This window comes from Pseudophryne corroboree, chromosome 2 (assembly GCF_028390025.1).
Source record: "Pseudophryne corroboree isolate aPseCor3 chromosome 2, aPseCor3.hap2, whole genome shotgun sequence".
NCBI lineage: Eukaryota > Metazoa > Chordata > Amphibia > Anura > Myobatrachidae > Pseudophryne > Pseudophryne corroboree.
Genome location: NC_086445.1, coordinates 942,326,154 through 942,352,619, shown reverse-complemented (window position 1 = coordinate 942,352,619; position 26,466 = coordinate 942,326,154). Strand labels below are relative to the sequence as shown.

At 48.4% G+C, this 26,466-nt stretch overlaps 1 protein-coding gene across 1 annotated transcript in view; it reads left to right on the top strand.

The window, feature by feature from the left end:
- Positions 1 to 2,046: 2,046 nt before the first annotated feature.
- NSUN3 (NOP2/Sun RNA methyltransferase 3) overlaps positions 2,047 to 26,466 on the top strand; it is a 109,643-nt gene continuing 85,223 nt past the window's right edge. Inside the window, exon 1 of the mRNA XM_063956288.1 lies at positions 2,047 to 2,164. The gene's annotated coding sequence lies outside the window, so the exon portion shown is untranslated. The remainder of the gene's footprint in view (positions 2,165 to 26,466) is intronic.

The window sequence follows — 26,466 nt, the reverse complement described above, 5'->3', positions numbered from 1 at the left end:
AGGACGGGGAAAGGTAACGGCCAGAGAGAGACGGATCGGCGGGGATGAGAGGACGGAGCTGCGTATGACGGATGCTGACGGCGGGACCCGGAGCCAGGGGTCGTATGAAGCAGAATATAATTACCTGCTTCAGGAGTCACCTCTGATTTTTTCACGGCACTGGAGATCATCAAGGAAAGGAGGTAACTAATGACAAAGAATGACGCACCTCCAGATAAGTTCCTGCTGACGTCGCCCAGGGGGAGGATCTGTCTGCCGGATGACTCAAGTCCCCATCCAAGAGGTGTGAATACCCGCTGAGGAGCCTCCCAGTAGGGGGAGGATCAATACCCACCCATCAGCATTGTCCTGGGTAGTGAGAATAGGTGCATAGCCAGAGGGATATATGATGATAGAGTCAGTAGACTGCACCCTTAAGCATCCCATTGTTACTGCAAAAGTTCACCGCTCAGCTTCATAGACAGTACAGCCTAATCCCAGCCAGTGCAATCTCAAATTACCCCCTGATATCCCAGGAACAATAAAGGGATATTATCCACAGGTATAGTGCATTTCCTATGAGGAATAGCTGTCCAGAGGTTAACCTAAGCTATTGAGCTCTGTGTGAAAGCTTAGTGAATTGTATCCCTGATATACATTATATAGAACTATATACAAAATATATACATATATTAGTCCGGACCAAAACACAAGAGATCCTTAAAGAACAACCTATGCAACTGTATCACTCCACAGTGCATTAATTACATTGTAGCATAAAGTGGCTACAGGGAAAGATAATTTCTCAGGGTGAGGATTTGTATTGCAACTTCAGGAGTATACAAGGAGCTGCTACTATCTTCAAGGAGACCATTGAGACTAGTGTAATTTACATGTTAGAGGAGAACCAGACTTATCCCTATGGTTATTTAACCGACTATGGATATATAAGAGTAAATACCTTACACCAGAGATTTCGACTATCGTCAAGGGCCCCAACGTGTGCACCAACCCAACATAGGATTATATTGAAGGGATCCAAACTAGTAATAACATTGCGTACACTCCCATACTAGTGGTACTCTGGATAACCCAAGTTTTTTTATAACCGGTTTTAAATATTTTTGTGTAAATGCATGCATAACCTTTTGTATAGACTGAGGGTAGAATGTTAGGAATATGTTAATATAGATAGGTAAATGTGAAAATAAATAATACGAATAATGGGTGGAGGCACGCCTTAAATGTAAATATTAGTAACTACATTTCCCCGTATAATAGTGAGTTGGGAGGGGTTACATGCTGGTTCGTAAACTCACCACTTTCCTTATTTATCCTTCTCTCAAAGTATGTCCGTCTCCTCGGGCACGGTTTCCTAGACTGAGTCTGGTAGGAGGGGTATAGAGGGAGGAGCCAGCGCACACTATCAAATTCTTAAAGTGCCCAAGGCTCCTAGTGGACCCGTCTATACCCCATGGTACTAAATGGATGCCCAGTATCCCCTATTTTAGTACTAATATAGCACACGTGTTCATTTTATTATACCTATTAAACAAGGTATAATCTATGTGGCTTTTCGTAAATATACAGTATACCACATTTAAAAAAAAATATATATTTTTACTCTTTTTAAATGATTATCTTTCTTTTACCATCATGAATAGAACTATATTTTTCTGTTATTTCACAATTTACTGTATTAACAGGAACAGCAGGTTTAACAGTCATTATAAGTATTAATAATGTTACTCTTCCTAGTATTGGAAATATTTCCCAGTTTCAAGATGGCCACTCGAGCAGCAGAATATTGCAGCACGAATTAAGAAACTCCTAATACAACGGTATTGTCCATTCAGCTACTTAGAGGACCTTAATTATTGCTTGCAGATATTGCAATACCCGCTATTATCTGAACTTTTATTCTCGGGATAATGTAGTCAATGCAGTGTATTAGCAGTAGGACTACATTTCCCGTAATGCACTAGGTCAGGAAGTGTTTGGAGGAGAGCCAATCATCGCTGGTTGTGTGACGTTTTTGTATCACATGACTTACTAGATTTGACCCTTTTCCTTCTACTATGTACTGGCATTCTGCCCTCACACGAGTATTCATTTCACACTGAAGTTCCAGTTTGTGCTGCTGTAATGATATTATTGCTGTCTACAAAGTGCTGATAGGCAATAGGTGAGTGTGTTTTATTTATTTTATCTTAACTATAAAAGAGACTGTATTGACTGTTCTCTGTTATTGTAGTATTATTTGAATTTAATAGGAGTCCTCTGTTTACACTACCGAAACCACTTCATAGGGGGCTTAAACAATCTGTGGCAATCCACCATAAATTCCAGCATGCCCTGCTGGTCCCATGGATTCCTTGTAGATCTACAATGGTCAGAGAGCCATCAATTGCCCGCCTCTATGAACAACAAGAGTTTTTATTTTGAAGAGGACACAGTCATTTATCAGCTAGAAAGGGATATGGTCGTTAGGTCAACATGGTCGACATGTTCTAGGTCGACAGGTCAAATGGTCGACATGAGGTTTTCACTTTTTTTTCTCTCCATTTTTTGGATTTCTCCATACTTGACGATCCACGTGGACTACAATTGGAATGGTAATCTGTGCCGAGCGATGCGAGGGGACACGGTGCATTAATTGGGGTTCCCCGTCACTTTACGAAAAAAAGACATTAAAAAAAGGTAAAAAAACTTATGTCGACCTTTTCACCTGTCAACCTATTGCCCATGTCGACCTTCAGTGGTCGACCTAATGACTGTCGACCAAAGTTGAGTCGACCCAACGACCAATACCCGCTAGAAATATATACTTGACAAGCTGCCTCCTTTCCACAGTGATATATAACCCACTTCTGCTTCTCACACCTATTTCTCTGACGTCCTAGTGGATGCTGGATGACCATGGGGAATAGCGGCCCCGCAGGAGACTGGGCACAACTAAGAAAGATTTAGGACTACCTGGTGTGCACTGGCTCCTCCCTCTATGCCCCCCCTCCAGACCTCAGTTAGAATTTTGTGCCCGGCCGAGCTGGTTGCACACTAGGGGCTCTCCTGAGCTCTTAGAAAAGAAAGTATATTTAGGTTTTTTATTTTCAGTGAGATCTGCTGGCAACAGACTCACTGCTTCGAGGGACTGAGGGGAGAAGAAGCGAACCTACCTGCTTGCAGCTAGCTTGGGCTTCTTAGGCTACTGGAACACCATTAGCTCCAGAGGGATCGAACACAGGCCCAGCCTCGGTTGTCCGGTCCCGGAGCCGCGCCGCCGTCCCCCTTGCAGAGCCAGAAGCAAGAAGAACGTCCAGAAAATCGGCGGCTGAAGACTCCGGTCTTCATTAAGGTAGCGCACAGCACTGCAGCTGTGCGCCATTGCTCCCCATGCACACAACACACTCCGGTCACTGATGGGTGCAGGGCGCTGGGGGGGCGCCCTGGGCTGCAATAAAAATACCTTAGTTTGTCAAAAAAACACATAATATAGTCAGTAACACTATATATGTGTAAAATCCCCTGCCAAAAATATCCTGAAAAAAGCGGGAGAAGTCCGCCGTGAAGGGGGCGGGGCTATCTCCCTCAGCACACTGGCGCCATTTCCACTCACAGCTCCGCTGGAAGGACGCTCCCCAGGCTCTCCCCTGCAGTTTCCAGGCTCAATAGGGTAAAAAAGAGAGGGGGGGCACTAAATTTAGGCGCAAATTGTGTTTTATAGCAGCTATAGGGGAAAAATCACTGTGTCTAGTGTGTATTCCTGCATTATATAGCGCTCTGGTGTGTGCTGGCATACTCTCTCTCTGTCTCCCCAAAGGACTTTGTGGGGTCCTGTCCTCAGTCAGAGCATTCCCTGTATGTGTGCGGTGTGTCGGTACGGCTGTGTCGACATGTTTGATGAGGAGGCTTATGTGGAGGCGGAGCAGGTGCCGATAAATGTGATGTCACCCCCTGCGGGGTCGACACCTGAATGGATGGACATGTGGAAGGAATTACGCGACAGTGTCAACTCCTTACATAAAAGGTTTGACGACATAGCAGATGTGGGACAGCCGGCTGCTCAGCCCGTGCCTGCCCAGGCGTCTCAAAAGCCATCAGGGGCTCTAAAACGCCCACTACCTCAGATGGCAGACACAGATGTCGACACGGATACTGACTCCAGTGTCGACGACGATGAGACTAGTGTACATTCCAATAGAGCCATTCGTTATATGATTACGGCAATGAAAAATGTGTTGCACATTTCTGATATTACCCCAGGTACCACAAAAAAGGGTATTATGTTTGGGGAGAAAAAGCTACCAGTGGTTTTTCCCCCATCTGATGAATTAAATGAAGTGTGTGAAGAAGCGTGGGCTTCCCCCGATAAGAAACTGGTAATTTCTAAAAAGTTACTAATGGCGTACCCTTTCCCGCCAGAGGACAGGTCACGTTGGGAGACATCCCCTAGGGTGGATAAAGCGCTCACACGTCTGTCAAAAAAGGTGGCACTAACGTCTCCGGACACGGCCGCCCTAAAGGAGCCTGCGGATAGAAAGCAGGAGGCTATCCTGAAGTCTGTATATACACACTCAGGAATTATACTGAGACCGGCTATTGCTTCAGCATGGATGTGCAGTGCTGCAGCTGCGTGGTCAGATTCCCTGTCGGAAAACATTGATACCCTAGATAGGGACACTATATTGCTAACCGTAGAGCATATAAAAGACGCTGTCTTATACATGAGAGATGCACAGAGGGATATTTGCCGGCTGGCATCTAAAATAAACGCAATGTCCATTTCTGCCAGGAGAGGATTGTGGACTCGGCAGTGGACAGGAGATGCAGATTCTAAAAGGCACATGGAAGTTTTGCCTTACAAGGGTGAGGAGTTGTTTGGGGATGGTCTCTCGGACCTCGTTTCCACAGCGACAGCTGGGAAGTCAGCATTTTTACCCCATGTTCCCTCACAGCCAAAGAAAGCACCGTATTATCAGGTACAGTCCTTTCGGCCCCAGAAAGGCAAGCGGGTTAGAGGCGCGTCCTTTCTGCCCAGAGGCAGAGGTAGGGGGGAAAAGCTGCAACATACAGCCAGTTCCCGGGAACAAAAGTCCTCCCCCGCTTCCTCTAAGTCCACAGCATGACGCTGGGGCTCCACAGGCGGAGCCAGGTGCGGTGGGGGCCCGTCTCAAGAACTTCAGCGACCAGTGGGCTCGCTCACGGGTGGATCCCTGGATTCTACAAGTAGTATCTCAGGGGTACAAGCTGGAATTCGAGACGTCTCCCCCTCGCCATTTCCTCAAATCTGCCTTGCCGACAGCTCCCCCGGACAGGGAGGCAGTGCTGGAGGCGATTCACAAGCTGTTTTCTCAGCAGGTGATAATCAAGGTACCCCTCCTTCAACAAGGACGGGGTTACTATTCCACAATGTTTGTGGTACCGAAACCGGACGGTTCGGTGAGACCCATTTTAAATTTAAAATCCTTGAACACTTATATAAGAAGGTTCAAGTTCAAGATGGAATCGCTCAGGGCGGTGATTGCAAGCCTGGACGAGGGGGATTACATGGTATCACTGGACATCAAGGATGCTTACCTGCATGTCCCCATTTACCCTCCTCACCAGGAGTACCTCAGATTTGTGGTACAGGACTGTCATTACCAATTCCAGACGTTGCCGTTTGGTCTGTCCACGGCACCGAGGGTATTTACCAAGGTAATGGCCGAAATGATGATACTCCTTCGAAAAAAGGGAGTTTTAATTATCCCGTACTTGGACGATCTCCTTATAAAGGCGAGGTCCAGGGAACAGTTGTTGATCCGAGTAGCACTAGCTCGGGAAGTGCTACAACAGCACGGCTGGATCCTGAATATTTCAAAGTCGCAGCTGGTTCCTACAACGCGTCTACTGTTCCTGGGGATGGTTCTGGACACGGAACAGAAAAAAGTGTTTCTCCCGGAGGAGAAGGCCAAGGAGTTGTCATCTCTAGTCAGAGACCTCCTAAAACCAAAACAGGTGTCGGTGCACCACTGCACGCAAGTCCTGGGAAAGATGGTGGCTTCTTACGAAGCAATTCCTTTCGGAAGGTTCCATGCAAGGATCTTTCAGTGGGATTTGTTGGACAAGTGGTCCGGATCGCATCTTCAGATGCATCGGCTGATAACCCTGTCTCCAAGGACCAGGGTGTCGCTGTTGTGGTGGCTGCAGAGTGCTCATCTTCTAGAGGGCCGCAGATTCGGCATACAGGACTGGGTCCTGGTGACCACGGATGCCAGCCTTCGAGGTTGGGGGGCAGTCACACAGGGAAGAAACTTCCAAGGACTATGGACGAGTCAGGAGACTTCCCTACACATAAATATTCTGGAACTAAGGGCCATTTACAATGCCCTAAGTCAGGCAAGACCCCTGCTTCAACACCAGCCGGTGCTGATCCAGTCAGACAACATCACGGCGGTCGCCCATGTAAACTGTCAGGGCGGCACAAGAAGCAGGATGGCGATGGCAGAAGCCACAAGGATTCTCCGATGGGCGGAAAATCACGTGATGGCACTGTCAGCAGTGTTCATTCCGGGAGTGGACAACTGGGAAGCAGACTTCCTCAGCAGGCACGACCTCCACCCGGGAGAGTGGGGACTTCATCCAGAAGTCTTCAAGCTGAATGTAAATCGCTGGGAACGGCCACAGGTGGACATGATGGCGTCCCGCCTCAACAAAAAGCTGAAAAGATATTGCGCCAGGTCAAGGGATCCTTAGGCGATAGCTGTGGACGCTCTAGTGACACCGTGGGTGTACCAGTCGGTTTATGTGTTCCCTCCTCTGCCTCTCATACCCAAGGTACTGAGAATAATAAGAAGGAGAGGAGTAAGAACTATACTCGTGGTTCCGGATTGGCCAAGAAGAGCTTGGTACCCGGAACTTCAAGAAATGATCTCAGAGGACCCATGGCCTCTGCCGCTCAGACAGGACCTGCTGCAGCAGGGACCCTGTCTGTACCAAGACTTACCGCGGCTGCGTTTGACGGCATGGCAGTTGAACGCCGGATCCTGAAGGAAAAGGGCATTCCGGAGGAAGTCATCCCTACGCTGATTTAAGCTAGGAAGGAGGTGACCGCAAACCATTATCACCGCATATGGCGAAAATATGTTGCGTGGTGTGAGGCCAGAAGGGCCCCAATGGAGGAATTTCAGCTGGGTCGATTTCTGCACTTCCTACAGTCAGGGGTGACTATGGGCCTCAAATTATGTTCCATTAAGGTCCAGATTTCGGCTCTGTCGATTTTCTTCCAAAAAGAACTGGCTTCACTGCCTGAAGTTCAGACGTTTGTTAAAGGAGTGCTGCATATTCAGCCCCCTTTTGTGCCTCCAGTGGCACCTTGGGATCTCAACGTGGTGTTGGATTTCCTTAAGTCACATTGGTTTGAGCCACTTAAAACCGTGGAACTAAAATATCTCACGTGGAAAGTGGTCATGCTGTTGGCCTTGGCTTCGGCCAGGCGTGTGTCCGAATTGGCGGCTTTGTCATGTGAAAGCCCTTATCTGATTTTCCATATGGATAGGGCGGAATTGAGGACTCGTCCCCAATTTCTTCCTAAGGTGGTATCAGCTTTTCATTTGAACCAACCTATCGTGGTGCCTGCGGCTACTAAGGACTTGGAGGATTCCAAGTTGCTGGACGTAGTCAGGGCCCTGAAATTCTATGTTTCCAGGACGGCTGGAGTCAGGAAAACTGACTCGCTATTTATCCTGTATGCGCTCAACAAGCTGGGTGCTCCTGCTTCAAAGCAGTCTATTGCTCTCTGGATCTGTAGTACGATTCAACTTGCACATTCTGCGGCTGGACTGCCGCATCCTAAATCTGTAAAAGCCCATTCCACGAGGAAAGTGGGCTCTTCTTGGGCGGCTGCCCGAGGGGTCTCGGCTTTACAACTTTGCCGAGCTGCTACTTGGTCGGGTTCAAACACATTTGCTAAATTCGGTGCTGCAGAGTCATCTGCACTCTCCCGCCCGTTTGGGAGCTTTGGTATAATCCCAATGGTCCTTACGGAGTCCCCAGCATCCACTAGGACGTCAGAGAAAATAAGAATTTACTCACCGGTAATTCTATTTCTCGTAGTCCGTAGTGGATGCTGGGCGCCCATCCCAAGTGCGGATTGTCTGCAATACTTGTATATAGTTATTGCCTAACTAAAGGGTTATTGTTTGGAGCCATCTGTTTGAGAGGCTCAGTTGTTATTCATACTGTTCACTGGGTATAGTATCACAAGTTGTACGGTGTGATTGGTGTGGCTGGTATGAGTCTTACCCGGGATTCCAAATCCTTTCCTTATTGTGTCAGCTCTTCCGGGCACAGTTTCCTAACTGAGGTCTGGAGGAGGGGCATAGAGGGAGGAGCCAGTGCACACCAGGTTGTCCTAAATCTTTCTTAGTTGTGCCCAGTCTCCTGCGGAGCCGCTATTCCCCATTGGTCCTTACCGAGTCCCCAGCATCCACTACGGACTACGAGAAATAGAATTACCGGTGAGTAAATTCTTATTTTTCCTACTGCAGTCACCCAACCAGTTATCTGAAATTAAAGGCGTTGTTTTAAAGTTCTGTTAACAAATTCAACTTATGCCCTTATTTATCAATGAGAGATGAATTTCACTGTGATAAATTTCATCAGCCAATCGGCTCCTAACTGTCATTTTTCAAACACTGGGGCAGATGTGTTAAGCCTGGAGAAGGGATAAAGCAGTGATAAGTGCAAGGTGATAACGCACCAGCCAGTCAGCTCCTAACTGTCATTTTTAAAATCCGTAATGACTGGCTGGTGCGTTATCAACTTGCGCTTATCACTGCTTCATCACTTTTTTATCCCTTCTCCAGGTTAATACATCTGCCCCACAGTCTGTAACATGACAGGAGCGGATTGGCTTGTGCAATTTATCACTCACAGTGAAATCTATCACTCATTAATAAATAAGGGCATTAGTTTATTGTAACTAAAAAAAGAGAAAAGCAGAAGACAGGTTGTTTCACTGGGTGGTCTTCTGTATGCCGAATGTCGGGATCCCGGCGCACAGTATACCGGCGCCGGAATCCCGACACCCGGCATACCGACAACTATTCTCCCTCGTGGGGGTCCACGACCCCCCTGGACGGAGAATAAAATAGTGTGGTGCTCGTAGCGCGCCACCGTGCCCGCAGCGAGTCCGCAAGGGACTCCTTTGCGCTCGCCACGCTGTTGGTATGCCGGCGGTCGGGCTCCCGGCGCCGGTATGCTGGTCGCCGGGAGCCCGAGCGCCGGCATACCGTACTACACCCATTTCACTGAGGTAGAGGTATCCCAAATTTTGAGAGAAGACTTCCTCCGGATCCTGCCCAATTTCAGAAAGAAGTAATTAGACTGGGGACTTTATGAGGTGATTTGCGGTAATTGCATCAACGTGGTCCTGCCACGCATTGCTGCACAGGGTCACGCATTGCAGCACCCACTTGGTCGTCTGCTTCTGACTCTCCCTGTGGGGACATTTATTTGGGGCCTGATTCAGAGATGTACTGTAAGTAAACCCAATGGTTTACGTACATCTCCGATGCAGCTGTGCATGTGCGGAACGGGTCCTGCATCTTCACACACAGTACCCCCAAGCCGCAGCCTGATTGACAAGATGCCAGTGTTTCGGGGCTGGGTATGGTTGAAAGCTGGCCAACGTTACTGAAAATGGGGGCCTCTGTTCTGTGGGATTAGTGAGGCCAGGGTGTGCATCTTCGGGCACAGATTTCCTGGCCCCAGCTGAGCAGTTCTGGCGGTCATTCCAAGTAAGCTTCGGCTTACTCAGATGACCGATGCTGGCAATATTGCGACCGATGTTAATGCGATGCTGCATCTTTGGACACAGCATGCTGGCAGGAAGCTTATTTTGACTAAAGACGACTCCTGCTGCATGAACATTTTTACACATCGCTGCTACATTGGAGAATGCAGCAGCGAGTTGTTCTGCGTTCATCTTAAGGCCTTTGTAGTGCCAACATATTCCGTAGTGCTTTACATTTGGGAGGAACACGGTAATAACACAACTGTGTATAATAACAGACAGAGAACAAGGTAAGAGGGCCCATCTTACTATCTACAGGGACCTTTTTAAAAATGAAGTATGGGATAGCCGAGACACACATTTCAGTGTTGCATTATTATTGGGCACTATGTAGTTGCTGCGGGTATAGTATAGAAGGTCTACAGTCATTAGGTTGACCCCATATGGTCGATGGACAAAAATTTGACACATGAAAGGTCGACATGACAATAGTCAACACAAAAATGGGTGACACACCTTGTTTTGCATTTTTGGGGTTAGTATGGATAAGTTTTTTACATCTGGGACCAACATTTGTAGAAACGCATCCCCTTCGCAGGCTCGCTTCACTCGCCACGCTTCAGGCGCGGTTTCTTGCTCCACTTGTCACAAGGTTACTAAAGGTTGTGATTTGTGACATGGATAGTCAAGGATATAACAATCCAGAAACATGAAAAAACATGTATCGACCGTAAGTGTGAACCTGTTGATCTTTTCCAGTGTTGACCTTCATATGTCGACCTTGTGTCTTTCAACCATATGGAGTTGATCTAATGACTGTCGACCTATAGTTCGGATCTCAGCCGCTGCATACACCTCTTTTACTGGTTTCTGTGTCTGAATCTTTCCTTAACCGGTACTGATCAGCGGGGGCGTATCTACCCCTTGGCCAAGACGGTACTCGCCAGGGGCGCCAGCAGAGGAGGTGCGCTGCCTGGTGGTGCCACCCACGAGCAGGGGTTAGAACCACACAGTACAGTCAGTACCTGCTGTGTATAGTTCCCAGCAGCCGGGAGCTCCTGACAGCAAGGGCTGCTTGCTGGGAACTGTAGTTTATTTAGAGTTTCTTCACAGCAGATCGGCTGCAGCTCCGGACAATGGCTCCAGTCACAGTGGCTGTTGCTTGCTGTTCTACACAGCAGGTACTATCTGCACTATGGGGGTCATTCCGAGTTGATCGCTAGATGAAAATGTTCGCTGCGCAGCGATGATGCCAAACAACAGCACTTCTGCGCATGCGGCGCAATGCACACGCGCAACGTACTTTCACAACGGCCGATGCAGTTTCACACAAGGTCTAGCGAAGCATTTCAGTCGCACTGCTGGCCGCAGAGTGATTGACAGGAAGTGGGCGTTTCTGGGTGTCAACTGACCGTTTTCAGGAAGTGTTCGAAAAAACGCAGGCGTGCCAGGAAAAACGCAGGCGTGGCTGGCCGAACGCACGCAGGGCGTGTTTGTGACGTCAAAACAGGAGTCCTCGCAAGCACTGAGTAAGTCTGGAACTACTATGAAATTGCACAAAATTATTTTGTAGCCGCTGTGCGATCCTTTCGTTCACACTTCTGCTAAGCTAAAATACACTCCCAGTGGGCGGCGGCATAGCGTTTGCACGACTGCTAACAACTGTTAGCGAGCGAACAACTCTGAATGACCCCCAATGTCAGAATTAGATACTACATGAGATATATATATGTGTACGTGTGTGTGTATATATATATATATATATATATATATATATACTCCCTCCCCATGCTCATAGCAGCAGTAGCCCACCAGAACTGCTGCTACCGGCCGTGGGAATGGGACGGGGCATGACATTTCCTATGTCCCAGCATGTACTGGCGTTTGAGCGCATACACCGTGTGTAAGAGGCACTACTGTGTGGGATAATGTGTAAAAGAGGCACTACTGTGTGGGATAATGTGTAAAAGAGGCACTACTGTGTAGCGTAACGTTAATAAGGGTTTTAGTGTGTGGCGTAACATATATAAGGGATACCACTGTGCGTTGTAATGTGAGTAAGGGGCAACTACAGTGTGCTGTCATTTGAATGGGTGTACTATTGTGTGGCCACATGCCTTTTTTTGACCTTCCCCATTTCAAATCTCCCAGTCCCTTAATTTGCCAGGCTGATCAGTGCTGCATGATAACTGGCAGATCACTAACCCGGGAATGCTGGCAGAACACTGACTCAGACATGCTTAACTCAATGTAGGGCAGCACAGTGGTATATTGGTTAGCACTGCTGCCTTACAGCACTAGGGTCATGAGTTAATTTCCCGTCTAGGGCCTCACTATAGTTTGTATGGTTACTGTGTGTGTGCTTGGTTTTCCTGCCCTTGATTTGGTCCCCCCCACACTGAAAACATAATTGGAAACTAATGTAGACTGTAAACTCCAGAGGGGCAGGCACTGATGTGAATGACAAATGTTCTCTGTATAGCTCTATACAAATAAATGATGATAATAGTTATAATTAGAAAGGAGTGGAGCTCTCAGCGGTACACCTTTTTAGTGTTGTATTGTATTGTTAGTGTAATGGAGGCAGTAAGACTGTGTACACGCATATGCGTAAATGCAAACAGTGGGCAATGATGAATGCGGCAGATCATGGCAACAAATGAATAAAATAATTTTCTCTGACGTCCTAGTGGATGCTGGGAACTCCGTAAGGACCATGGGGAATAGCGGCTCCGCAGGAGACTGGGCACAAAAGAAAAGCTTTAGGACTACCTGGTGTGCACTGGCTCCTCCCCCTATGACCCTCCTCCAAGCCTCAGTTAGATTTTTGTGCCCGACCGAGCTGGGTGCAATCTAGGGGGCTCTCCTGAGCTTCTTAGGAAAAGTTAGTTTTAGGTTTTTTATTTTCAGTGAGACCTGCTGGCAACAGGCTCACTGCATCGAGGGACTAAGGGGAGAAGAAGCGAACCTGCCTGCTTGCAGCCAGCTTGGGCTTCTTAGGCTACTGGACACCATTAGCTCCAGAGGGACCGAACACAGGCCCAGCCTCGGAGTCCGGTCCCAGAGCCGCGCCGCCGGCCCCCTTACAGAGCCAGAAGCAAGAAGAAGTCCGGAAAATCGGCGGCAGAAGACATCAGTCTTCACCGAGGTAGCGCACAGCACTGCAGCTGTGCGCCATTGCTCCTCATGCACACCACACGCTCCGGTCACTGATGGGTGCAGGGCGCTGGGGGGGGGCGCCCTGAGCAGCAATATGAACACCTTGGCAGGCTAAAATACATCACATATAACCCCCAGGGCTATATGGATGTATATTAACCCCTGCCAGATTCCTGAAAAAAGCGGGAGAAAAGTCAGCCGAGAAGGGGGCGGAGCCTATCTCCTCAGCACATTGGCGCCATTTTCCCTCACAGCTTCGCTGGAAGGACGTCTCCCTAACTCTCCCCTGCAGTCCTGCACTACAGAAAAGGGTAAAACAAGAGGGGGGGGGCACTAATTAGGCGCAGTATAATATAAACAGCAGCTATAAGGGGAAAAACACTCTGTATAGTGTTATCCCAACATATATATAGCGCTCTGGTGTGTGCTGGCATACTCTCCCTCTGTCTCCCCAAAGGGCTAGTGGGGTCCTGTCCTCTATCAGAGCATTCCCTGTGTGTGAGCTGTGTGTCGGTACGACTGTGTCGACATGTATGAGGAGGAAAATTATGTGGAGGCGGAGCAATTGCCTATAATGGAGATGTCACCCCCTAGGGAGTCGACACCTGAGTGGATGGGCTTATGGAAGGAATTACGTGAAAGTGTCAGCTCTTTACAAAAGACGGTTGATGACATGAGACAGCCGGCTACTCAGCTTGTGCCTGTCCAGGCGTCTCAAAGACCATCAGGGGCTCTAAAACGCCCGCTACCTCAGATGGCAGATACAGACGCCGACACGGATACTGACTCCAGTGTCGACGATGAAGAGACGAATGTGACTTCCAGTAGGGCCACACGTTACATGATTGAGGCAATGAAAAATGTTTTACACATTTCTGATAGTACAAGTACCACTAAAAAGGGTATTATGTTTGGTGAGAAAAAACTACCTGTAGTTTTTCCTGCATCTGAGGAATTAAATGAAGTGTGTGATGAAGCGTGGGTTTCTCCCGATAAAAAACTGATAATTCCTAAAAGGTTATTGGCATCATACCCCTTCCCGCCAGAGGATAGGGCACGTTGGGAAACACCCCCTAGGGTGGATAAAGCGCTCACACGCTTGTCTAAACAGGTGGCACTACCGTCTCCTGATACGGCCGCCCTTAAGGAACCTGCTGACAGAAAGCAGGAGAATATCCTAAAATGTATATACACTCACACGGGTGTTATACTGCGACCAGCAATCGCCTCAGCCTGGATGTGCAGTGCTGGGGTGGCTTGGTCGGATTCCCTGACTGAAAATATTGATACCCTGGATAGGGACAGTATATTACTGACTATAGAGCATTTAAAAGATGCATTTTTATATATGCGTGATGCACAGAGGGATATTTGCCGACTGGCATCAAGAGTAAGTGCGCTGTCCATATCTGCCAGAAGAGGGTTATGGACGCGGCAGTGGTCAGGTGATGCTGATTCCAAAAGGCATATGGAAGTATTGCCTTATAAAGGGGAGGAGTTATTTGGGGTAGGTCTATCGGACCTAGTGTCCACGGCAACTGCTGGGAAATCCACATTTTTACCCCAGGTAGCCTCTCAACATAAGAAGACGCCGTATTATCAGGCGCAGTCCTTTCGGCCCCATAAGGGCAAGCGGGCAAAAGGCTCCTCATTTCTGCCCCGTGGCAGAGGGAGAGGAAAAAGGCTGCAGCAAACAGCCAGTTCCCAGGAACAGAAGCCCTCTCCCGCTTCTGCCAAGTCCTCAGCATGACGCTGGGGCTCTACAAGCGGACTCAGGCACGGTGGTGGCCGTCTCAAGAATTTCAGCGCGCAGTGGGCTCACTCACAAGTGGACCCCTGGATCCTTCAGGTGGTATCTCAGGGGTACAAATTGGAATTCGAGACGTCTCCCCCCCGCCGTTTCCTAAAGTCTGCCTTACCGACGTCTCCCTCCGACAGGGAGGCGGTATTGGAAGCCATTCACAAGCTGTATTCTCAGCAGGTGATAATCAAGGTACCCCTCCTGCAACAGGGAAAGGGGTATTATTCCACGCTGTTTGTGGTACCGAAGCCGGATGGCTCGGTGAGACCTATTTTAAATCTAAAATCTTTGAACACTTACATACAGAGGTTCAAATTCAAGATGGAGTCACTCAGAGCGGTTATCGCGAACCTGGAAGAAGGGGATTATATGGTGTCTCTGGACATCAAGGATGCTTACCTCCATGTCCCAATTTACCCTTCTCACCAAGGGTACCTCAGGTTTGTGGTACAGAACTGCCACTATCAGTTTCAGACGCTGCCGTTTGGATTGTCCACGGCGCCCCGGGTCTTTACCAAAGTAATGGCCGAAATGATGATACTCCTTCGAAGGAAAGGAGTTTTAATTATCCCTTACTTGGACGATCTCCTGATAAGGGCAAGATCCGAGGAACAGTTGGTAGTCGGAGTAGCACTATCTCAAGTAGTGCTGCGGCAGCACGGTTGGATTCTCAATATCCCAAAATCGCAGCTGATCCCGACGACACGTCTTCTATTCCTAGGGATGATCCTGGACACAGTCCAGAAAAGGTGTTTCTCCCGGAAGAGAAAGCCAGAGAGTTATCCGAGCTAGACAGAAACCTCCTAAAACCAGGCCAAGTATCAGTGCATCAATGCACAAGGGTCCTGGGAAAAATGGTGGCTTCCTACGAAGCAATCCCATTCGGCAGATTCCACGCAAGAACATTCCAGTGGGACCTGCTGGACAAATGGTCCGGATCGCATCTTCAGATGCATCGGCGGATAACCCTGTCCCCAAGGACAAGGGTGTCTCTCCTGTGGTGGTTGCAGAGTGCTCATCTTCTAGAGGGCCGCAGATTCGGCATTCAGGACTGGGTCCTGGTGACCACAGATGCCAGCCTGCGAGGCTGGGAAGCAGTCACACAGGGAAGAAACTTCCAGGGCTTGTGGTCAAGCCTGGAGACATCACTTCACATAAATATCCTGGAGTTAAGAGCCATTTCCAATGCTCTGAGCCAAGCAAGACCTCTGCTTCAAGGTCAGCCGGTGCTGATCCAGTCGGAAAACATCACGGCAGTCGCCCACGTAAACAGACAGGGCGGCACAAGAAGCAGGGGGGCAATGGCAGAAGCTGCAAGGATTCTTCGCTGGGCGGAAAATCATGTGATAGCACTGTCAGCAGTGTTCATTCCGGGAGTGGACAACTGGGAAGCAGACTTCCTCAGCAGGCACGACCTCCACCCGGGAGAGTGGGGACTTCACCCAGAAGTCTTCCACATGATTGTAAACCGTTGGGAAAAACCAAAGGTGGACATGATGGCGTCCCGCCTCAACAAAAAACTGGACAGGTATTGCGCCAGGTCAAGGGACCCTCAAGCAATAGCTGTGGACGCTCTGGTAACACAGTGGGTGTACCAGTCAGTGTATGTGTTCCCTCCTCTGCCTCTCATACCCAAGGTGCTGAGGATTATACGGCGGGGAGGAGTAAGAACTATTCTCGTGGCTCCGGATTAGCCAAGAAGGACTTGGTACCCGGAACTTCAAGAAATGCCCCGTGGCCTCTACCTCTGAGAAGGGACCTGCTCCAGCAGGGACCCTGTCTGTTCCAAGACTTACCGCGGCTGCGTTTGACGGCATGGCGGTTGAACGCCGGATCCTAAAGGGAAAAGGCATTCCAGACGAAGTCATCCCTACTTTGATAAAAGCCAGAAAGGATGTAACCGCAAAGCATTATCACCGCATCTGGCGGAAATATGTTGCGTGGTGCGAGGCCAAAAAGGCCCCGACGGAGGAATTTCAACTGGGTCGATTCCTGCATTTCCTGCAAGCAGGAGTGTCTATGGGCCTAAAATTAGGATCCATTAAGGTCCAGATTTCGGCCCTGTCGATTTTCTTTCAGAGAGAACTGGCTTCAGTGCCTGAAGTCCAGACGTTTGTTAAGGGAGTGCTACATATACAGCCTCCTTTTGTGCCTCCAGTGGCACCCTGGGATCTGAATGTTGTTTTGGTTTTCCTAAAATCACATTGGTTTGAACCACTCAACACTGTGGACTTAAAATATCTCACATGGAAAGTGGTCATGCTGTTGGCCCTGGCTTCAGCCAGGCGTGTGTCAGAATTGGCGGCTTTATCCTGTAAAAGCCCTTACTTGATTTTTCATACGGACAGGGCAGAATTGAGGACTCGTCCTCAAATTCTCCCAAAGGTGGTTTCAGCGTTTCATCTGAACCAGCCTATTGTGGTACCTGCGGCTACTAAGGACTTGGAGGACTCCAAGTTGCTGGACGTTGTCAGGGCCCTGAAAATATATGTTTCCAGGACGGCTGGAGTCAGAAAATCCGACTCGCTATTTATCCTGTACGCACCCAACAAGCTGGGTGCTCCTGCTTCTAAGCAGACTATTGCTCGCTGGATTTGTAGTACAATTCAGCTTGCGCATTCTGTGGCAGGCCTGCCACAGCCAAAATCTGTAAAAGCCCACTCCACAAGGAAGGTGGGCTCATCTTGGGCGGCTGCCCGAGGGGTCTCGGTTTTACAACTTTGCCGAGCTGCTACTTGGTCAGGGTCAAATACTTTTGTGAAATTTTACAAATTTGACACTCTGGCTGAGGAGGACCTGGAGTTTTCTCACTCGGTGCTGCAGAGTCATCCGCACTCTCCCGCCCGTTTGGGAGCTTTGGTATAATCCCCATGGTCCTTACGGAGTTCCCAGCATCCACTAGGACGTCAGAGAAAATAAGAATTTACTTACCGATAATTCTATTTCTCGTAGTCCGTAGTGGATGCCGGGCGCCCATCCCAAGTGCGGATTATCTGCAATACTTGTACATAGTTATTGTTAACAAATCGGGTTATTGTTGTTGTGAGCCATCTATCCAGAGGCTCCTCTGTTATCATGCTGTTAACTGGGTTCATATCACAAGTTGTACGGTGTGATTGGTGTGGCTGGTATGAGTCTTACCCGGGATTCAAAATCCTTCCTTATTGTGTACGCTCGTCCGGGCACAGTATCCTAACTGAGGCTTGGAGGAGGGTCATAGGGGGAGGAGCCAGTGCACACCAGGTAGTCCTAAAGCTTTTCTTTTGTGCCCAGTCTCCTGCGGAGCTGATATTCCCCATGGTCCTTACGGAGTTCCCAGCATCCACTACGGACTACAAGAAATAGAATTATCGGTAAGTAAATTCTTATTATTACTACTAGACTAAAAATAGATATCAGGTGTACTTGCTAATGGGGTGGATAATGCACCCTTTGGATGTAAATGAGTAGAATTATATGATATGCCAACATAACAATATGAATATTCGGAATCAATTAAGAAATTACAGTGCAAATCTAAGGCCCAGATTTATAAAGCCTTTCTCTTTTTTCTCTTACGTCCTAGTGGATACTGGGGATCTGTACTTTAGTACCATGGGGTATAGACCGGGTCCACTGGAACCTGGCACTTTAAAACCTTTAGTGTGTGTGTATATGTGGGCTGGCTCCTCCCCTCTATGCCCCTCCTACCAGATCAGTTTAGAAAAATGTGCCCAAGGAGCCGGGTGCATTTCTCTGGAGCTCCAGAGAGTTTCCTTTATTTTTTATTTTAGTTTATTATTTTCCGGTAGTACTACTAGTTGGCAACCAACAATAGATTTTAATAAAACCCAGCGCTCGCTAACCACCAAAAATGTCTAATTTTATGTAAAAATATATAAATATATCCACAAAAGATTCCTGCGTCTCCCACCGGTGATACTGTGCCACCAAAAATAATCTATATACAGGTTGAGTATCCCATATCCAAATATTCCGAAATACGGAATATTCCGAAATACGGACTTTTTTGAGTGAGAGTGAGATAGTGAAACCTTTGTTTTTTGATGGCTCAATGTACACAAACTTTGTTTAATACACAGTTATTAAAAATATTGTATTAAATGACCTTCAGGCTGTGTGTATAAGGTGTATATGAAACATAAATGAATTGTGTGAATGTAGACACACTTTGTTTAATGCACAAAGTTATAAAAAAATATTGGCTAAAATTACCTTCAGGCTGTGTGTATAAGGTGTATATGTAACATAAATGCATTCTGTGCTTAGATTTAGGTCCCATCACCATGATATCTCATTATGGTATGCAATTATTCCAAAATACGGAAAAATCCCATATCCAAAATACCTCTGGTCCCAAGCATTTTGGATAAGGGAGACTCAACCTGTATAAAAAAATAGTATACACTATCAAGGGAGCGCTTGAATCGTATTGGATTTTAAATATATGTATTTTATTCGTATTCTTGTTACAACATAAAACATAAAACCATATGCAGGTGTAAATTCATATATAAAATATACTAAAATCCACATACAATATCCACATGCAATAACTCATATAAAATTGCCCTTTATATTCATATGTAAAAGGTGTCCATGAAGTATCTTTTGTATATATACGTATACTCAATAGCAATTGTTATTGTTACATGGACAGCCGTTTCTTTAGAAATGCCGGAATGTAAGGTGCAGTCATTAATTTGGTTGGCAACCAGTCTACCTGCTTTGTGGGAGGGGGGACCGAACCAACCTCCTGAGGGTTAATGGTTCGTAATCTCAGCTGACAGGACACTGAGGTGCTGTTCACACACCGTTAGTGTATGTGCCCACGCCAGCAGCTAGCCGCCACCCTTTAACAGATGCCGAAGATCGATAGGTGCGGTGAGTGTTAACACAGGGGTCCTGGTTAGCGAGTCCGCAGTGTGGTTTTGGCGGCATGTCACGTGGCGGTCATGGGCCACGAGCTGCGGTGCCCGTTGCGGACTAGACTGGCTCAGGGTTCATGCCCCGCAGTGCTCACTGTCCATTAGGGCTTGTGTGTACTAATATGTATATTTCTCTGACGTCCTAGTGGATGCTGGGGACTCCGTAAGGACCATGGGGAATAGCGGCTCCGCAGGAGACTGGGCACAGCTAAGAAAGATTTAGGACTACCTGGTGTGCACTGGCTCCTCCCACTATGACCCTCCTCCAGACTTCAGTTAGAATCCTGTGCCCGGCTGAGCTGGATGCACACTAGGGGCTCTCCTGAGCTCCTAGAGAGAAAGTATATTTTAGGTTTTTTATTTTACAGTGAGATCTGCTGGCAACAGACTCACTGCAGCGAGGGACTAAGGGGAGAAGAAGCGAACCTACCTAACTGGTGGTAGCTTGGGCTTCTTAGGCTACTGGACACCATTAGCTCCAGAGGGATCGACCGCATGGAACCGGCCATTGGTGTTCGGTCCCGGAGCCGCGCCGCCGGCCCCCTTACAGAGCCAGAAGCAAGAAGAATCCGGAAAATCGGCGGCAGAAGACATCAGTCTTCACCAAGGTAGCGCACAGCACTGCAGCTGTGCGCCATTGCTCCTCATACACACTTCACACTCCGGTCACTGAGGGTGCAGGGCGCTGGGGGGGGGGCGCCCTGAGAAGCAATAAATACACCTTGGCTGGCAAATATATCACAATATATAGCCCCAGAGGCTATATATGTGATAAATACCCCTGCCAGAATCCATAAAAAAGCGGGAGAAAAGTCAGCCGAAAAAGGGGCGGAGCTATCTCCCTCAGCACACTGGCGCCATTTCTCCCTCACAGCTCCGCTGGAAGGAAGCTCCCTGGCTCTCCCCTGCAGTCTACACTACAGAAAAGGGTAAAAAAAGAGAGGGGGGCACTAAATTTAGGCGCAATATACATATAGCAGCTATAAGGGGATATAATTTAGTTAATCCCTGATTTATATAGCGCTCTGGTGTGTGCTGGCATACTCTCTCTTGTCTCCCCAAAGGGCTTTGTGGGGTCCTGTCTTCTGTCAGAGCATTCCCTGTGTGTGTGCGGTGTGTCGGTACGGCTGTGTCGACATGTTTGATGAGGAGACTTATGTGGAGGAGGAGCAGGTGCCTATAAATGTGTTGTCACCCCCTGCGGGGCAGACACCGGAGTGGATGGACTTGTGGAAGGAATTAAGCGAAAGTGTCGACTCCTTACATAAAAAATTTGACGACATGCCAAATGCGGGGCAGCCGGCTTCTCAGCCCGTGCCTGCCCAGACGTCTCAAAAGTCATCAGGGGCTCTAAAACGCCCGCTACCTCAGATGGCAGACACAGATGTCGACACGGATACTGATACCAGTGTCGACGACGAAGAGACTAATGTAATGTCCAATAGGGCCACTCGTTATATGATTGAGGCAATGAAAAATCTTCCCCCGATAAAAAAATTGGTAATTTCAAAAAAATTACTAATGGCGTACCCTTTCCCGCCAGAGGATAGGTCACGTTGGGAAACACCCCCTAGGGTGGATAAAGCACTTACGCGCTTATCGAAAAAGGTGGCACTGCCGTCCCAGGATACGGCCGCCCTAAAGGAACCTGCTGACAGAAAGCAGGAGGCTCTCCAGAAAGCTATATATACACACACTGGTATTATACGGAGACCAGCTATTGCCTCAGCATGGATGTGCAGTGCTGCAGCTGCATGGTCAGACTCCCTGTCAGAAAACATTGACACCCTAGACAGGGACACTATATTGCTAAACGTAGAGCATATTAAAGACGCTGTCTTTTACATAAGAGATGCACAGAGGGATATTTGCCGGCTGGCATCAAAAATAAGTGCACTGTCCATTTGTGCCAGGAGAGGGTTATGCACCCGGCAGTGGACAGGTGATGCAGATTCTAAAAGGCACATGGAAGTTTTGCCTTATAAGGGTGAGGAGTTGTTCGGGGATGGTCTTTCATACTTAGCGTCCACAGCAACAGCTGGGAAGTCAGCATTTTTGCCACATGTCCCCTCACAACCAAAGAGAGCACCGTATTATCAGGTGCAGTCCTTTCGCCCCCAAAAGAGCAGACGGGGTAGAGGCGCATCCTTTCTGCCCAGAGGCAGAGGTAGGGGAAAAAAGCTGCAGCATACAGCCACTTCCCAGGAACAAAAGTCCTCCCCCGCTTCTTCTGCTAAGTCCGCCGCATGACGCTGGGGCTCAGCAGGCGGAGCCAGGTACGGTGGGGGGCCGTCTCAAAAACTTCAGCAATCAGTGGGCTCGCTCACAGGTAGATCCCTGGATCCTTCAAGTGGTATCTCAGGGGTACAGGCTGGAATTCGAGACATCCCCCCCGCCGTTTCCTCAAATCTGCCTTACCAACGACTCCTTCAGAAAGGGAGGCTGTGTTAGAGGCAATTCACAAGCTGTATTCCCAGCAGGTGATAGTCAAGGTGCCCCTACTTCAACAAGGACGGGGTTACTATTCCACAATGTTTGTGGTACCGAAACCGGACGGTTCGGTGAGACCCATTTTAAATTTGAAATCCTTGAACAAATATTTAAGAAAATTCAAGTTCAAGATGGAATCGCTCAGGGCGGTTATTGCAAGCCTGGAAGAGGGAGATTACATGGTATCTCTGGACATCAAGGATGCTTACCTGCATGTCCCCATTTACCATCCTCACCAGGAGTACCTCAGATTTGTGGTACAGGATTGTCATTACCAATTCCAGACGTTGCCGTTCGGCCTGTCCACGGCACCGAGGGTATTTACCAAGGTAATGACCGAAATGATGATACTCCTTCGGAAAAAGGGAGTTTTAATTATCCCATACTTGGATGATCTCCTGATAAGGGCGAGGTCCAGAGAGCAGTTGTTGGTCGGCGTAGCATTATCTCAGGAGATGCTACACCAGCACGGTTGGATTCTGAATATTCCAAAGTCTCAGCTGGTTCCGGCGACACGTCTACTGTTCCTGGGGATGATTCTGGACACAGTCCAGAAAAAAGTGTTTCTCCCAGAGGAGAAAGCCAAGGAGCTGTCATCTCTAGTGAGAGGCCTCCTGAAACCAAAACAGGTGTCGGTGCATCATTGCACGCGAGTCCTGGGAAAGATGGTAGCTTCCTACGAAGCGATTCCATTCGGCAGGTTCCATGCCAGAACTTTTCAGTGGGACCTGTTGGACCAATGGTCCGGATCGCATCTTCAAATGCATCGGCTGATAACCCTGTCTCCAAGGACCAGGGTGTCTCTGCTGTGGTGGCTGCAGAGTGCTCATCTCAGAGAGGGCCGCAGATTCGGCATACAGGACTGGGTCCTGGTGACCACGGATGCCAGCCTTCGGGGCTGGGGTGCAGTCACAAGGGGAAGAAACTTCCAAGGACTTTGGTCAAGTCAGGAGACTTCCCTACACATAAATGTTCTGGAACTGAGGGCCATTTACAATGCCCTAAGTCAAGCAAAGCCCCTGCTTCAAAACCAGCCGGTTCTGATCCAGTCAGACAACATCACGGCAGTCGCCCATGTAAATCGACAGGGCGGCACAAGAAGCATGACGGCGATGGCAGAAGCCACAAGGATTCTCCGATGGGCGGAAAATCACGTGTTAGCACTGTCAGCAGTGTTCATTCCGGGAGTGGACAACTGGGAAGCAGACTTCCTCAGCAGGCACGACCTCCACCCGGGAGAGTGGGGACTTCATCCAGAAGTCTTCCAACTGATTGTAAACCGTTGGGAAAAGCCACAGGTGGACATGATGGCGTCCCGCTTAAACAAAAAGCTAGAAAAATATTGCGCCAGGTCAAGAGACCCTCAGGCGATAGCTGTGGACGCTCTAGTGACACCGTGGGTGTACCGGTCGGTTTATGTGTTCCCTCCTCTTCCTCTCATACCCAAGGTACTGAGGATAATAAAGAAAAGAGGAGTAAGAACTATTCTCATTGTTCCAGATTGGCCAAGAAGGTCTTGGTACCCGGAACTTCAAGAATTAATCTCAGAGGACCCATGGCCTCTGCCGCTCAGACAGGACCTGCTGCTGCAGGGGCCCTGTCTGTTCCAAGACTTACCGCGGCTGCGTTTAACGGCATGGCGGTTGAACACCGGATCCTAAAAGAAAAGGGTATTCCGGAGGAAGTCATTCCTACGCTTATTAAAGCTAGAAAAGATGTAACCGTACAACATTATCACTGCATATGGCGAAAATATGTTGCATGTTGTGAGGCCAGGAAGGCCCCAACGGAGGAATTCGGGCTAGGTCGATTTCTACACTTCCTACAGTCAGGAGTGACTATGGGCCTAAAACTGGGTTCCATTAAGGTCCAGATTTCGGCTCTGTCGATTTTCTTCCAAAAAGAACTGGCTTCACTGCCTGAAGTTCAGACATTTGTCAAGGGAGTGCTGCATATTCAGCCTCCTTTTGTGCCTCCAGTGGCACCGTGGGACATCAACGTGGTGTTGGGTTTCCTTAAGTCACATTGGTTTGAGCCACTCAAAACCGTGGATTTAAAATATCTCACGTGGAAAGTGGTCATGCTTTTGGCCTTGGCTTCGGCAAGGCGTGTGTCAGAATTGGCGGCTTTGTCATGTAAAAGCCCCTATTTGATTTTCCATATGGATAGGGCAGAATTGAGGACTCGTCCCCAGTTTCTTCCTAAGGTGGTATCAGCTTTTCACTTGAACCAACCTATCGTGGTGCCTGTGGCTACTAGGGACTTGGAGGACTCCAAGTTACTGGACGTAGTCAGGGCCTTGAAAATTTATGTTTCCAGGACGGCTGGAGTCAGGAAGACTGACTCGCTATTTATCCTGTATGCACCAAACAAGATGGGTGCTCCTGCTTCAAAGCAGACTATTGCCCGCTGGATTTGTAGCACAATTCAGCTTGCGCATTCGGTGGCTGGCTTGCCGCAGCCTAAATCTGTAAAAGCCCATTCCACGAGGAAAGTGGGCTCTTCTTGGGCGGCTGCCCGAGGGGTCTCGGCTTTACAACTTTGCCGAGCTGCTACTTGATCAGGGACAAACACGTTTGCAAAATTCTACAAATTTGATACCCTGGCTGAGGAGGACCTTGAGTTCTCTCATTCGGTGCTGCAGAGTCATCCGCACTCTCCCGCCCATTTGGGAGCTTTGGTATAATCCCCATGGTCCTTACGGAGTCCCCAGCATCCACTAGGACGTCAGAGAAAATAAGATTTTACTCACCGGTAAATCTATTTCTCGTAGTCCGTAGTGGATGCTGGGCGCCCGTCCCAAGTGCGGACTGTCTGCAATACTTGTATATAGTTATTGTTAACTACAAGGGTTATTGTTGAGCCATCCTTTGAGAGGCTCTGTTGTGTTCATACTGTTAACTGGGTATATTATCACGAGTTATACGGAGTGATTGGTGTGGCTGGTATGAGTCTTACCCGGGATTCAAAATCCTTCCTTATTGTGTCAGCTCTTCCGGGCACAGTATCCTTACTGAAGTCTGGAGGAGGGTCATAGTGGGAGGAGCCAGTGCACACCAGGTAGTCCTAAATCTTTCTTAGCTGTGCCCAGTCTCCTGCGGAGCCGCTATTCCCCATGGTCCTTACGGAGTCCCCAGCATCCACTACGGACTACGAGAAATAGATTTACCGGTGAGTAAAATCTTACTTTTTTAAGTAACATGGGCAGTATAAAACTGTAGGGACCGCGTCATTGCAAGGGGCGGGGCTTCCCGGAGTGGGACCAGAGGCGGGAAGGCGCCATTTCCTGCTGCTGCGGATCATCAAGGCTGCATGCACGCTGCTCCTCCAGGGACCCACGCTGTTACAGACTCCGTACTGGTACCAGGGGCGGGGGGCACACCAGCGGTAGCGCCGCTGCGCTTCTATCAGGTTGTACACATACTTTCACACACTATGCTGCTGTGTTTTGTGTGCTGGTCTCCATTCCTCAGTGTCATTCCAGGGGCTCTCTAGGGTCTGTGTGGAGATGTTTCAGTGAGCTGCGCTGTATTTCAGTTGTGTAAATATGTCTGTGGACATGATTATGTGTGCTGCTTGTAACTCTATCCCTTCAATAGCGGGGTACCTCTTGTGTGAACAGTGCTCCTTATCTCCACAGAGACACAGTTCACAGGCACCTGACTGGCTAGATAATTTTAAAAGCATGATTCAGAATGTAAATTCAGAATTAGCTGCATCTAAACAGGAGAGACAGGTGTTGAAATAGCGGGGGTAATTCCAAGTTGATCGCAGCAGGAAATTTTTTAGCAGTTGGGCAAAACCATGTGCACTGCAGGGGGAGCAGATATAACATGTGCAGAGAGAGTTAGATTTGGGTGTGGTGAGTTCAATCTGCAATCTAAATTGCAGTGTAAAAATAAAGCAGCCAGCATTTACCCTGCACAGAAACAAAATAACCCACCCAAATCTAACTCTCTCTGCACATGTTATATCTGCTCCCTCTGCAGTGCACATGGTTTTGCCCAACTGCTAAAAAATTTCCTGCTGCGATCAACTTGGAATTACCCCCATTGATTGTATGGTAAAAGTAGCAGATACCAGAAAGGCTCCTCAGCCCCCTCTGTTGGTTTCATATAAACGACCACTGCCACAGGTGCTCCAGTCTGATTCTGATCAGCCTGATGTGGATGATGATGATGATGATATGGATGAGGACAGCTCTCTGTCCCATGGGGTGGAGGCCCTCATTTATGCTGTAAGAGAGGTTCTTTACATACCGGATCAGGAGGCAGAACCAGATGAGGAGTTGTACTTTAATGTTAGACTAAAGACCTCAGTCACTTTTCCTGTAT